This window comes from Canis lupus, chromosome 4 (assembly GCF_003254725.2).
Source record: "Canis lupus dingo isolate Sandy chromosome 4, ASM325472v2, whole genome shotgun sequence".
In the NCBI taxonomy this organism is placed as follows: domain Eukaryota; kingdom Metazoa; phylum Chordata; class Mammalia; order Carnivora; family Canidae; genus Canis; species Canis lupus.
In genome coordinates this window covers 31,790,039-31,803,111 of record NC_064246.1, presented here as the reverse complement: position 1 = coordinate 31,803,111, position 13,073 = coordinate 31,790,039, and the positions used below count along the sequence as shown (strand labels likewise).

Sequence of the window (13,073 nt, the reverse complement as noted above, 5' to 3'; positions counted from 1 at the left end):
TATTCTAAATAAGAGCCTTGCTGGATAGAGTATTCTTGGCTGCATGTTCTTCTCATTTAGAACTCTGAATATATCCTGCTAGCCCTTTCTGTCCTGCCAGGTCTCTGTGGAGAGGTCTGCTGTGAATCTGATATTTCTCCCCAGATAAGTTAAGAATCTCTTGTCTCTCGCTGCTTTAAGAATTTTCTCTTTATCTTTGAAATTTGGAAGTTTCACTATTAAGTGTCGAGATGTTGAATAATGTTTATTGATTTTTTTTGGGGGGGTACCACTCTATCTCCTGGATCTGAATGCCTGTTTCCCTCCCCAAATTAGGGAAGTTCTCAGCTTTGATTTGTTCAAATATATCTTTTGGCCCTCTGGCCCTCTTGGCATTTTCTGGAACCCCAATTATATGTAGATTCTTCCTTCTGAGGCTGTCATTTATTTCCCTTGACCTTTCCTCATGGTCTCTTGTTTTTCTCTTTTTTCCTCGGCTTCCTTCCTTGCCATCAACTCATTTTCTGTGTTGCTCACTCTTCCTTCCACCTCATTAACTCTCATCTTAGGACCTCCAGTTTGGATTGCATCTCATTTAATTGATTTTTAATTTTGGCCTGATTAGATCTCAATTCTGTAATAAAAAAGTCTCTAGAATCCTTTATTCTTTTTTCCAGAGTCACTAGTACCTTTATAATTGTGCTTCTGAATTGGCTTTGTGATATTTAATTGTAATCCATATTCTGTAACTCTGTGGCAGAAAGTACTATTTCTGCTTCTTTCTTTTGTGGTGAGTTCTTCCTTCTAGTCATTTTGTTCAGTGCAGAGTGGCTGTATGAGTGGGCTGAACCAAGAATATCAACCACAACTTAAGTAAATTTCACCCTAGATGATTCTGATGAGGTCAGAGACCCGAAAATGAAAACAAAGATCAGAACAAAATAAAAGGACCCCTAAAGTGAAAAACAAATCTTAAAACAAAGTACTAAAAAATAAAAGGCCAAAAATCTCAAAGAAGAAAAATAAGCAAAAGAAAAAAAAAGAAGAGAAAAAAATGAAAGAGGAAAATGAAAAAAAGAGAGATGGAAAAAAGGGGGGGTACTGGGAGATGGTGGTGGTGAAGTGGTAGTGGAAGGAGAATGTAGTCTACCTGAGGGTTCCTAGAGGGTGGTCCTCTTGGTTCTGAGTGTATGAAGTTCTGTATGTTAGAAGATGCTCAGTCTCAAATTTATATAAACCAGTAATACTTGTAGAAGGCCCCAACATTGACACCAAAACATAACTGAGGTAAAAGAGGGGGGCAGAATGGGAATGAGGAATCTCAGAATGAACCAGCACAGTATGCCACTTGGTTGTAGGTGCATGCTGGTCATATTTTAAAAGGTATTAACTTCCGCCATTGTAGAACGAAATAAGGTAGAGAAAACAGAAACTCATATCTAGTATATCTCCCAAAATTAATTTGAGTATGTTGAAGGGAATTTAGAAGTGGAAAATATATCTAGGACCTGTAATTGTAGAAATATGAAAGCCAGAAAGAAACTTGAGAATGAAGAGGTGGTAAAATATTGTAGTTAAGGTAGAAAAGAGAAAAAAATATTGGAAATTTTTAGTCTGATATAAAAATGAGTTGTACTGGAAAAGGGGGGAAAAGAGGGGTACTCTCTGGTTCTATATACTGTAAATCCCTCGACTTCCCCGGAGCTTTCCCACGCTGCTGGGTCAAGAACTTGCTCTTCCCCTGTCCTTCCAGCTGGTCTTCTAGGGGAGGGGCTGCTGTCCTGATTCTCAGGTGTGTGCACCTGGGGAGATGCCTCCCCCCCCGCCCCCCCCCCCCCCCCCCCGCGCTGTGTGCCGGGCTCAGTGGGAGCTGTTGACCCCAGGTGGCCCCACCTCTCCCAGGCACAAGGTGACACCAGGAGGAACAACATTAACCACTGGCAGTGGCCAGCTCTCCAGCCCTGGAGTCAGCTCACCCAGTAACTACCTGCAGCTCCCAGTCCACATTGGTCTAGGTGCTTCCCAGATGACGCAGGTACACAGATCCCAGGGCTGCAGCTCCCAATGGCAGCAGGGTGCAGACCCCTCTGCCTGCAGCTCCCCCCACCCCCGGACCCACCAGCTTCTCCCCAAGGCCTGCTGGGTGTGTGCTCCAGCCCTTTACTGAGATCACCCAGTGTGCAGTGTGCTCCCCAGGGCGCCCTCCTCTAGTAGTGATCGCGGGAGACGGGAGGCCTCCCTGTCCCTCCTGGGTTCAGGCCGATTTCCCTGCTGAGCACTTTCAGTTCAGGAAGAATCTGGGGCAGATGTTTAAAGTTCCCACATCTCCGGGGCTGGGCTCTCCTGTCCTGAGGCTGTCGCTGCCCTCCTTAGCCCGGCTCCTCGTGGGCCCCATCCCCCACTTGATTCCTTTTTATTTAACTTTTTTCTGCCTTCCTACCTTGTTAAAAGTGAAAACCCTTTGTAGCATTCAGACTGTCCTCTTGTTACGTCTCAGGTAGAATTCACAGGTGTTCAGGATGGTTTGAAAGTTATCCAGGTAAGTTGGGGCCAGGTGAGGTGAGGACCCTACTCCTCCACCACCTTGCCCTGCCTCTCCCTCTTGTTAACAGTTTGGTTAACTTTTTTCTGTTCTTAATTCCCTTCACCTGTTTGGCCCATTCCTCCATCTCCCCATCTCTGGCAAGCTCCACTTTGTTCTCTGTATTTATGAGTCTGTTTCTGTTTTTGTTTGTCCATTTGTTTTGTTTTGTTTAAATTCCACATTTAAGTGAAATCACATGGTATCTGTCTTTCTCCATCTGACCTATTTCACGTAGCGTAATACCCACTAGGTCCACCAACGTTGTTGCAAATGACAAGACGTCTTTCTTTCTTTTTTTTATGGCTGAGTGATATTAACTTTTTGTGGCTGAGTTTGATTAACTTTTATTTGTAAAAATTACAGTTCTTTGAGGATAGTCACATCTTTGGATTATATAATAGTGGCTAACATTTATTGAGCACTTACTCTTACCAGAAATTGCTTTATATATCATTTTGCAGAAACGTAGAATGTCACTATCCTTATCCAGATGAGGAACAGAGGCAGAGAGACAGGAAGGAACTTCGCCTCAACTGCATTGTTGTAAATGGTGGAAACAGAATTGACACTAAGCAGCTTGATGCTTAGTGACTGGGTATATATACTCAGCATTTGTCTTTGCCCTCTCTATGAAGAAAGAGCAATTTTTTAAAAAAATTATTTTTTTTTAACACAAAACTATCAGGTAATGAAATGTTCAGGGAGGAGGTATTGAATCCACTTAAGAGAACAAATTATTTTCATGTATCCTCAGGCTCACTTCCTTGCTTACCTGTAGTTTATTGATACAGTGCCGAATATAAGCCAGGTGGAGGGGGGTTCTCTCTCTCCAGGAACCAAACTGGCAAATCTCTAATATATCTTCATTGGTTACCAGGGGCATTTCTTCATGATGACACTGGTCTAATTGAAGTGATTTGCTTGCATAGGGGTATGTAGGTATGTACACCTTGCAAAGGGTACATAGTTGTGTCTGAATATGTTCCAAACATTGAACCAAATAATTGGCAGTGTACTCAACAAATGACTGCAGCCCTGTTACAGACCCGATATGCTTTTTTTTTTAAGGATTTATTTATTTTAGAGAAAGAGAAAGGGCAGAAGTGGAGAGAGAGGGGCAGCAGGAGAGGGAGAGAAAATCCTAAGCAGGCTCTCCACTGAATGCAGAGCCTGACCACGTAGAGCTCCATCTCATGACCTCGAGATCATGACCTGAGCTGAAATCAAAAGTTGGACACTCAACTGACTGAGCCACCCAGGCGCCCCTAAGCCTGAAATATTCTTGAGAGTTGAGGGTGTGGCAGGTGACTAGATGGACAAACTTAATATTCCATAAAGTCAAAAACTCCTGGAAATTCAAGGCCCACATTTTCCCAAAGTGTCCCTGGTTGCTTATGTGTGAGCAGTTTGAAGTCTCTCTATTTTTTTTTTTTCTATATGTTGACAGACAGAGGCTACCAACAATGTCCTTAGTGTGGACAGGGTGAGGAAGAACAAGAGTTAAAAATCCTTAACTTGATTCTAATCCCAGGGTGAGATGAAGCAAGAGGCTACCCAGCTTGTGACAAGGGACTCACTGCAAGGGAGCCCCAGGACAGAGCAACATGAATGCAGGTTTCGGTGCCATTTCTGTGTTACATGTAACTGAACAAGGCAATTCTATCACTGAACAATCCCAAATGTGATGCTTTCAAGCCCTGTCCCACGGGGTGTGGAGAGATATGCTACATGAAGACACTGTTCCGTGATTTAAAAAGTTAGAATACTGGCTTAAAGTGCAACAGGTTTCTGCACTGCGAGAATGTCCAATGACCTTCATATGTGTGCTGAGACTCTCCTGGCTGATTCAGGAGGCAGCATCTCCCACCTGGATGTAAACAACCACTTTGTCATGAAGAACCTGTGGAATTAATGACGATGGCACCTACTCTGGGAAATAGATGCCATGTAAGTGCCCAGGAAAACCACCACCAAACTATAAACCGTGTCAGTTATAAATGTTTTTTCCTTAATAACTGAACTGAAATCTGTTACTGTCTAGAGTCCACCCACAGGTCCTTGTCAAATGGCTTTTCACTAGTGACACTTCAGGAAGAAGTAGTCCATCCCAACCGAGAAGACTAAATTGGATTTAGGAAGATGGTAAGCTGGGTCTTGAATATTTGCTGACCCCTAGCAGCTGGGCTTATCGTTCTCTAGTAGTTTGTAGAATCATTGTAAAGAGATGTAATTGCCTCATGCTTCAACACTGAGTGTATCCTGCTTGCTCCCAGATAAGATCACAGACATGGTTATGAGATGTCCTATGTGGAGACATTGGTATGCATGTCACCATTTATTATTGCAAGATAGATGATGCAGGAAAGGCTGGGACACAGACTTGAGGGTTTCTTTTTTTCTTTTTCCTTTTTTTAAAGATTTTATTTATTTATTCATGAGAGACACATGGGAGGAAGGGGGCAGAGACACAGGCAGAAGGAAGCAACTCCATGTGGGGAGCCCGATGTGGGACCCTGCAATCGTGACCTGAGCTGAAGGCAGATGCTCAAACACTGAGCCACCCAAGTGCCCCTATATATAGCTTCCAGAAAGATTCATGGGTCAAAGGACAGAGGAACAGGGTTCACCACAGGCTACCAGAGCATATAAGTGTGCCATCAGAGAGGAGTGATCCCCTGGCAGTCATTGAGAAAAGGAGCAGAGTAGCAGCCTGACCTGACTCTTTGAGGCCTGAGTTCCTAAAGGGGGGAGGGAGGAGAGCAGGCTAGAGCACCAGCCCGAGGCTGGGGGTGGGGATGGGAGACAGGACAGTCACTCTCTGGGTACCATTGTCCTAAGAGGAGAGAGATATTATCACATCATCCTTTTTCCAGATACTTAATGCAAGTTAGGAGGTGAATTGCAGGGCAGATTCCAAACTCTAAGCTCCCTCTGCTAAATGATGCTACCTTGTTAACTATGTATTTTTATCAGCACTATATATTCAATTTTAAACTTTACACATGTTAGTAAATAAATCTTAGAAAGTAAAACATCATATTGATATGAAATTGACACCTCTCTCTCTACCCCCTAAAAGTAATTCCTGTTAATTTTTGGTTCTAGCTTTTTCTAGTCTTTCCTCTGTGCCTGTAAAATGAAGTTAAGGCCAATTTTACACAAAATCACGGTACATCATGAACCTGAGTCAGAGGACATCCTATGGCCATTTTAGCCCTATCATCCCAATGCCCCTCTCCCCTCCATCATATCAGAATTGACAGCTTTTTTCACTGTTGAGAGTTGAGCCCTGACATTATTACTGTGGCCAGCCTCGTAACAGGTCATCAATCATTAAGAAGCAAAATCACTTTTCCAGAAAAGCACATAGCCCCATGCTCCTTCCATGGGCCTGTTATACCACATGGCTTCTTTATTTTTCTTCCCAAAAGCGCTATCGCCAGTTCCTTTATTTCACATCCTCTAAATAAGAATGTCCATTTGTAGCAATAGCAAGCACAGAGACTGTGCTACGTGGCCAGGCGGTGCCAACTCAAGAGGAGCTTTCTGCTCCACGAGATAAAATATTGAAACAGGGTTGCAACAGGGTTTATGAGTGACCATCTGCCTAGCCTGCTCCTCGAAGATGAATCTCGCCTAAGCAGCCTGTGGAATTTTCCAGGGAAAACATCTTGGAGCTTTCAACTCAGATCTGATTCCATGGTCACAATTACTGACTGAAGAACTGAATGAGAATTAGCATCACATTGATGTTTTCATTCAAAAAAGATACTGCTTTTTTGATTATATGATTAAGGAAAGCAACTTTGTACAGCTGAAAACACCAAGAGCTCCTGCTCCTGAGCTTGCAGTAATTCCTCCAGAATCTTCTCATATTTTTTTGGCTCTCTCAACTTCTCATATTTTATTGGCTGGGCATTTCAACCCATGTTATTTCATATAACTTAAAAATCAGCTGTAATGTAGTCAAGCCCCCTTTACCAGTTGGAGAATATAAGCTTCTGTGAAAACCGAAAGGTCATATTTGAAGGTTCCTGGATTCTTAGGGTGGAAAGTTACTTAAATCTCATGAGTGAAGGGTTGATGCTTCTTTTCCTCATTGAATTATCATTGCAACTTATCATAGAGTCTGACACTTTGTAGATGCTCAATAAATATTTATTGAATGAAATGCTCTGTGGGTCAGACCCTTTGCCCACTGCAGATTATATTCATATTCCTTCAGAGCACATCCAGCCTGTACACTGTCACTTCAGTTTTTGAGGATTCCAAGGAACATGACATCTCTGGTGGCAACTCTTCCAATACCAAAAAAAAAAGAAAGAAAGAAAGAAAGAAAGAAAGAAAGAAAGAAAGAAAGAAAGAAAGAAAGAAAGAAAGAAAGAAAGAATACCTGCAAATGTTTTTAGAAAGTTTTCCCCAATCAAAGTATATTTAGTTAAGGCTACATGAGTCTATACATCCAAAGTCCAAAAATGACCAGGTTGTTATCAGAAAAGTCCAATATATGCATCTTTGTCATATGATTTTTGTGTATAACTTAGGATTCACTTGAATCCATTATCAAGAGAAAGATATTAAATTTCTCATGGTAATTAAAATACTAGTGTATACACTGCTTAAAGAATGACTCCTTAATAATCTCAAAATATTTATGCAGCCTTTGAAATAGCTATTGTGTGCACTTTTACTAACTTATCAACTTGAACCTATTTTAATTATCAAGAAAGACATACAGAAGAGATTATGATTAATAGATAAAAGGATTATTATAAAATGGGGAAAAGTGTTCCTGTAAAAAGGGAAATAAAAGAAAGGAGTACATGGCAATCAGCATTCCATGTTTTTATAATTGCCACACTAATTAAAGTCTTTGTTAACACATTGTTTTAATATTGTGTCTTTAAGCATTCCCGAATTCAAAACTGCAATGTCTTCACAGTTGATAGTAATTCAGAAAATGATGAATATATTTTAAGAGACATTGTTCTAGGGGTGCCTGGGTGGTTCCATTGGTTACGCATCTCACTCTTGACTTTAGCTCAGGTCAAGGTTGAGCCTTGTGAGGCTCCGTGCTCAGTGGGGAGTCTCCTTGAGATTCTTTCTCTCTGCCCCTCCCCCTACTTTGTTCTCTCTCTCTCTCTCTCTCTCTCTCTCTCTCTCTCTCCCTCCCTCTCTCTCTCTCTCTCTCTCTCTCTCTCTCAAATAAATAAATAAACCTTACAAAGAAAAAAAAAAGAAATATTGTTCTGAACACAACTAACATACAGCTCCCAACAGAGATGACCACTTTGGTGACACAGAGATCCCCAAAAAAGGAGTCATCTGCTTCTCATCTACAAAAGAGGAAAGAACCATAGGGAAATATTACCTAAGGTGAAGTAGAAGATTCTTGGACCCAAAACAACTTCCCAAGGTATTCCATGCCAAAAAAGTAGCAAAGATAATTCATCCAAATGAGGCAAATCAAGGTCATAACCAGAAAGAGGTACTCTTAGGTCGGGACTCAGAAAAATGGGCGGTAGCTGAGAAAGTACAATTTATGACAGGCTCGAGTAACTGTTTCAGGGCTAAGGCCAAAAAAAATCACGTATGTTATAAGGTTATTCTATAATAAAGCAAACTATAAAGTAAAACTAGAATGCTATCCCTCAGGCTATATTTGCCACCCGTGTCTTTCAGATTTGGGGGCATTTCCAACACACACACACGAACACACACATGCAGACACAAACACAAATTCTATACTTGGGGTTATATAGTTTATTCCTCATTGGATCATGAATCAACGTCAGGGAGGGGAAAAAAAAAACAGGTAAATTTTTTTCCACCCCATTTTACCATTTCAGTCAATTGAGGTCTTCACCCAGGTGGCTACTCATATAAGAAGTTCTTATTTTAACGTCTCTTGAAAAAAAAGGAAGCATTTGATAGCCACTGGAATTACAGAAAAAAGCCTCTTTTGCATGAAAAATCTTGTGGGGGCTTTTCTCCGTACTTCGTGTGATCCTCATGTTCTGCTCTCCTGTGCTCAGCCCTTGCGTCTTCTCCATGTACAGACTGAGCCCCACCTATGGGACGAATGGAAGTGTCTCAACACAACAGATATTTGGAAGAACTGCTTTTCTTGCTCATCTTTTCATACTCAGCTCAAACAAGATCCCGAGTGGCGTCCTCCCCAGTTAACACTTTGCTTTTTCAATTTTATCTCGTGGTAATTTATCCAGCAAGCTCACCTTCTTCGGGACTATGTTCCCTATCTCGTAGGCATTAACTGCTCAAAGCATTTTTGTTGTCTAAACACACAAATCAAAGCATAATGAGCCTCTGAATAAATCAATCAGTTTATTTGTTTAAATGCATTTAATTGTGGTGCCTAAAGTTGCGTGTTGTGCTTCTAAAATGATTCATAGGATCAGGCAACTTGGGTAGAAAATATGGCAATTCTGTGGTTTCTATTGTTAATTATGTTTCATTGCTTCCTTGTGACAAGATAACACATTATAATATTGGGGGGCATCTTAATTTGTTTTTTAATTCTATAAGTTTTTTTTTAATAAAAAGCAATGATATTGGAATAGTTTCATAGCTTATGATCCCTATGCTGGATATTCCTGTTACCAAATTTAAAAGCCACATCAATTTATACTTATAAACCCCTGAACACCTGGGAATACTTGATAATGAGCACAACAGAGGACACACTTAGGCTCACTAATGGATTAATTTATTACTTTTGCGGACTTAAAACGTAGCAATAGGATGAAACTTTTTTTTTTCTCTAAATGCATAATCAGCCAAGAGTGTTATTTGTCTCATTTAAATGCAAAGAATGATTCTTCTTTTGCTACCTGCTTCCAAAATCCATTAAGTAGTTAATAACGTAAGGACAAATGTAAGCTTCCTTTATTTAAGAGAAATAAAGAAATAGAAATTAAACTGGCACAGCCTTCTCACAATAATGGCTTCCCCCAGAGTAGCTGGATTATTCTTGGTAGAGGAGAAAAATCAAGGGAAGTTCCTTTATTAAGATAATGGAAGAAACCATTATCTAATTCTGCCCATAATTAGCTGGGACCTCAGTCCAATCCCCATACTTTGAAGTTCTTCCCCTTGTCCTCCCACTACTTTCTTCCAACAGGCTTGGTAACTATCTGTATTTCCTAGCTGCTTAATGAAAATCCTCATTCTGCTGGGCATCCTATTCGTGAGATTACTTTTTCTAAGTGGTGTGTGGATGTCAGTAAGTAGCTCAGCATGGATATATCTAGAAAACTGATTTTGCATCACTTCGACATTAACAAGGCAAATGAACAGAGTCTACAGCATCATTCCCCTAAACTACCAACTGCAAATGATACACTCGAGGGTCTACAGGACCCCCTCCCAGTGCATCTTGATAGCACCCTTCCCAGAGACAGCGCTTTATAGTTGAGGGAACTAAGATCCAGAGATGTGGATTAATCCACTCAAGACCTGAAGCATCTCATTTCATTGACTCACACTGCCGTCACCCACAACGTGCCACCTTGACTTGCAGGGCCTGGTGCATCGAACATTAACGACCCACCCCCCCACCCCCCAGCCGGCTTGCCCGGCCCTACCCTCACACTCCCTCTCCAACCCCAACGCCTCACCTTGCCTGTGCAAGGCCCGTGAGCCCTGGAAAGCATGTCTTTCCCCACATGATGCCTCCAACAGAGATGGTCTTTTATGCGTATGTGCTCCTGAGCATCATCACACTTTACTCTAATCACTGCAGTTAACGGTTTGCTTGCCCACCTTTCCTCAAACGATGGTAAGCAACTTCATAAAAAAGACCATGCTTAACTTCTTTTTATATTACAGAGTCTGGAATCATTCTTGGCACAGAGGGAACATTTGATTAAATAAAGGAAAACTGTACAACTGCATGGGTTGTTGCAGTTGGACTCGGTGTGATCTCTGGGACGTGTCGTTCTTTCTATTCCGTGTCCCTTCCTCCAATGCTTCAGGGAGAAAGGTCTTAGCCATTAAGAAGAAAAAAAAAAAAGAAAGTTATTGAGCTGGTCTGGAAGGAAGAGAAATATAAAATGATAGATTTGGTGGGTTAGACAAAGGGTCAGACCCCACGCACAGACTCGTATGTTAAAGATTCTGCAGGAGGGAAGAGATGGAGGAAAGGCAGCAGCACGTGCAGAAGGAAGTCCGTGCCCTGCTTCGGCAGGCTGTGCTCGCCTTCCTCCGTCTACGGTTCGGGTCAGAGGCAGGGAGAGGGTTCCCCACACGAGATGGCCCGGAGCTTCCAAAGCACAGGCCCTGCAGCCACCAGAAGCACAGAGCAGCCCGGGTCCCCTGCACCCCCTCCCCTGCAGCAGCTTCACACCCAAGGGTGCAGTGCCGGCAGGTTCCAGACAGATGGGCCTCACAGACACCAGGTAGGAAGAGGGATGCGGGCCCTCTTATTCCCGACACACCTGATGGGCACAGCCACTGAGAGCTTTTGCCAGAAATGAGCCATGAAGTTGGGACTGCAGGATGCAGCAATGACCTCTGGGGACTGAAACTATGACAGTGATTAGGACAGCTCAGTGTGCCAGCATGGAGAGGTGGGGCTCAGCAGGTGCCAGCATGGAGAGGTGAGGCTCAGCAGGTGCCAGCATGGAGAGGCGGGGCTCAGCAGGTGCCAGCATGGAGAGGTGGGGCCGTGCCACCATCTCTGCCCTCCTCCAACCATGCCAATGCTTGGGTCACACGTCTTTACCAAGCTCTGACACAAGCTTCTGGGGACAGGATCAGGGACAGACGGTGATCCTACTTTTCCCTAACCCAGTGGGAAACAGGGGTTTTTCTTCTTAAAAACAGAAATGAGGAAAGTGAAATTAATATAACTTAAATTGGGACACCTGGGTGGCTCAGTGGTTGAGCATCTGCCTTTGGCTCAGGCTGTGATCCCGGGGTCCTGGGATCAAGTCCCACATTGGGCTCCCTGCATTCTCCTCCTGCCTGTGTTTCTGCCTTTCTCTCTGTCTCTCTCATGAATAAATAAATAAAATCTTTAAACAAAAATATAGCTTAAATTGTGTGAAGGCTTCATCTAAGCCGTCATCCCTCTGCGTACTTTACCTGTCTTAATTCCTTGAAAACCCACAGCACTTTTACGAATAAAACCTAGAGCTGTTTTTATTCCCACATCAGAGCTGAAACTGAGGCACCTAGAGGTTAACAAGTTTCCTTAACCCGTGACGAACAGTACTGGGATTCAAACCCAGTTTTTAAGTATTCTGTCTTCGAACCCACCACACAAATGGCCTTTTATACACATCCGCTCCATGTGCTGTGGACTGAAATTTGTTACTGCCACAAAATTAAGAAGCTGATTGATTAACTTATTATAGTGCAAAATTAGATGCAATTACACTGAACTCAATATCACCATGTTGTCCATAAATTTTACTCTACTTAAAATATTTTCTTTTTTAAATTGGCATTTCTTGCCCTCTGGAAAAAAAAAACTGGAATATAAAATAAGGCAATTTGTATGGTAACTAAACAAAATATTTAAGCAGCTAGGTGCAAAGAAATTTTCAACAAATGTAGTGGGATTTCCAGCTGTTCAGCACTTATTATTGAAATGTTCTTCTATGAGCATTGGCTATTATTAAACCAAACAATTTTACTTAGTGTCAAGTCAGCTTGAATTTTAAGTAATTTTACTTTTCTTCATGTTAATAGATGGATGGTAAGCCCTAGATAAAAGGTTGAAAGCCATATGAAATTTAAATAATGACATTTCCCCCTCCCCCTTGTTCAAACTGAGCCCTCTCTAGAGGAAATGAAGTCTATTTGCTCGTTGCAGGGACTAAATTGTGAGGACGGCTCACTAGGGTCCACACATTCCACCCAAAGATATGGGTGAGAGGAGTGATCGTGTGATGGCTGGAGGCCCCAAGGCTCTGGAAGGTTAAGGAACTGCAGCAAACCACATCCTCCTCTGCACCAGCTTCATCTTTTCCTCCCAGTGCTAACATTCAACTGTCTCTGTGTTAAACAGCTTCTCTTCAGTAGAAGCTTCTTGAAGCATCCCCCACAGATGTGCACGGATGATTCTGCTCCCCGATTTCTCTCATGTTCCCTTCTGACCACACTGCTATCATCCTCCCTCTCACTTACTGAGGTGCAACCACCCTCACGTCCTTGTGGCTCTTCTAACCCAGAAGCATTCTTCTTCCTTAGAGCCACGGATGGACTACCTCGTCTATCTTCAGATACTCTTCCTTCAGATGTCAACACAGTTCAGTCTTCACCTCTTTTCAATTCTAATGGCATTTTAGCAGAGATCATATTTTATAAAAGAGCACTTTCTTATCTCCCTCACCCTACTATTCTTTATTCCTTAGAATTTATTATTTATTTATTTATTTTCCTTAATGATTTTGTTTATTTATTCATGAGAGACACACAGAGAGAGGCAGAGACACAGGCAGAGGGAGAAGCAGGCTCCTTGAAGGGAGCCCGATGTGGGACTCGA

The 13,073-nt window shown here is 42.3% G+C and overlaps 1 protein-coding gene and 1 long non-coding RNA gene across 10 annotated transcripts in view; both read right to left on the bottom strand.

Annotated features, from left to right (window-relative positions):
• Window positions 1-13,073, bottom strand: part of NRG3 (neuregulin 3) — a 1,039,823-nt gene that overhangs the window by 129,786 nt on the left and 896,964 nt on the right. The window lies entirely within an intron of this gene.
• Window positions 8,496-13,073, bottom strand: part of LOC112651759 (uncharacterized) — a 47,507-nt gene continuing 42,929 nt past the window's right edge. For 2 of the 3 annotated variants that reach the window (XR_003131010.3, XR_003131011.3), the window contains 2 exons: window positions 10,201-10,567; window positions 8,497-8,634 (listed from right to left, as the gene is read on the bottom strand). This is a non-coding gene — a long non-coding RNA (uncharacterized LOC112651759). Of the gene's footprint in view, window positions 8,635-10,200; window positions 10,568-13,073 lie in introns of all 3 variants that reach the window. The other variant, XR_003131012.3, reaches the window with a different exon arrangement.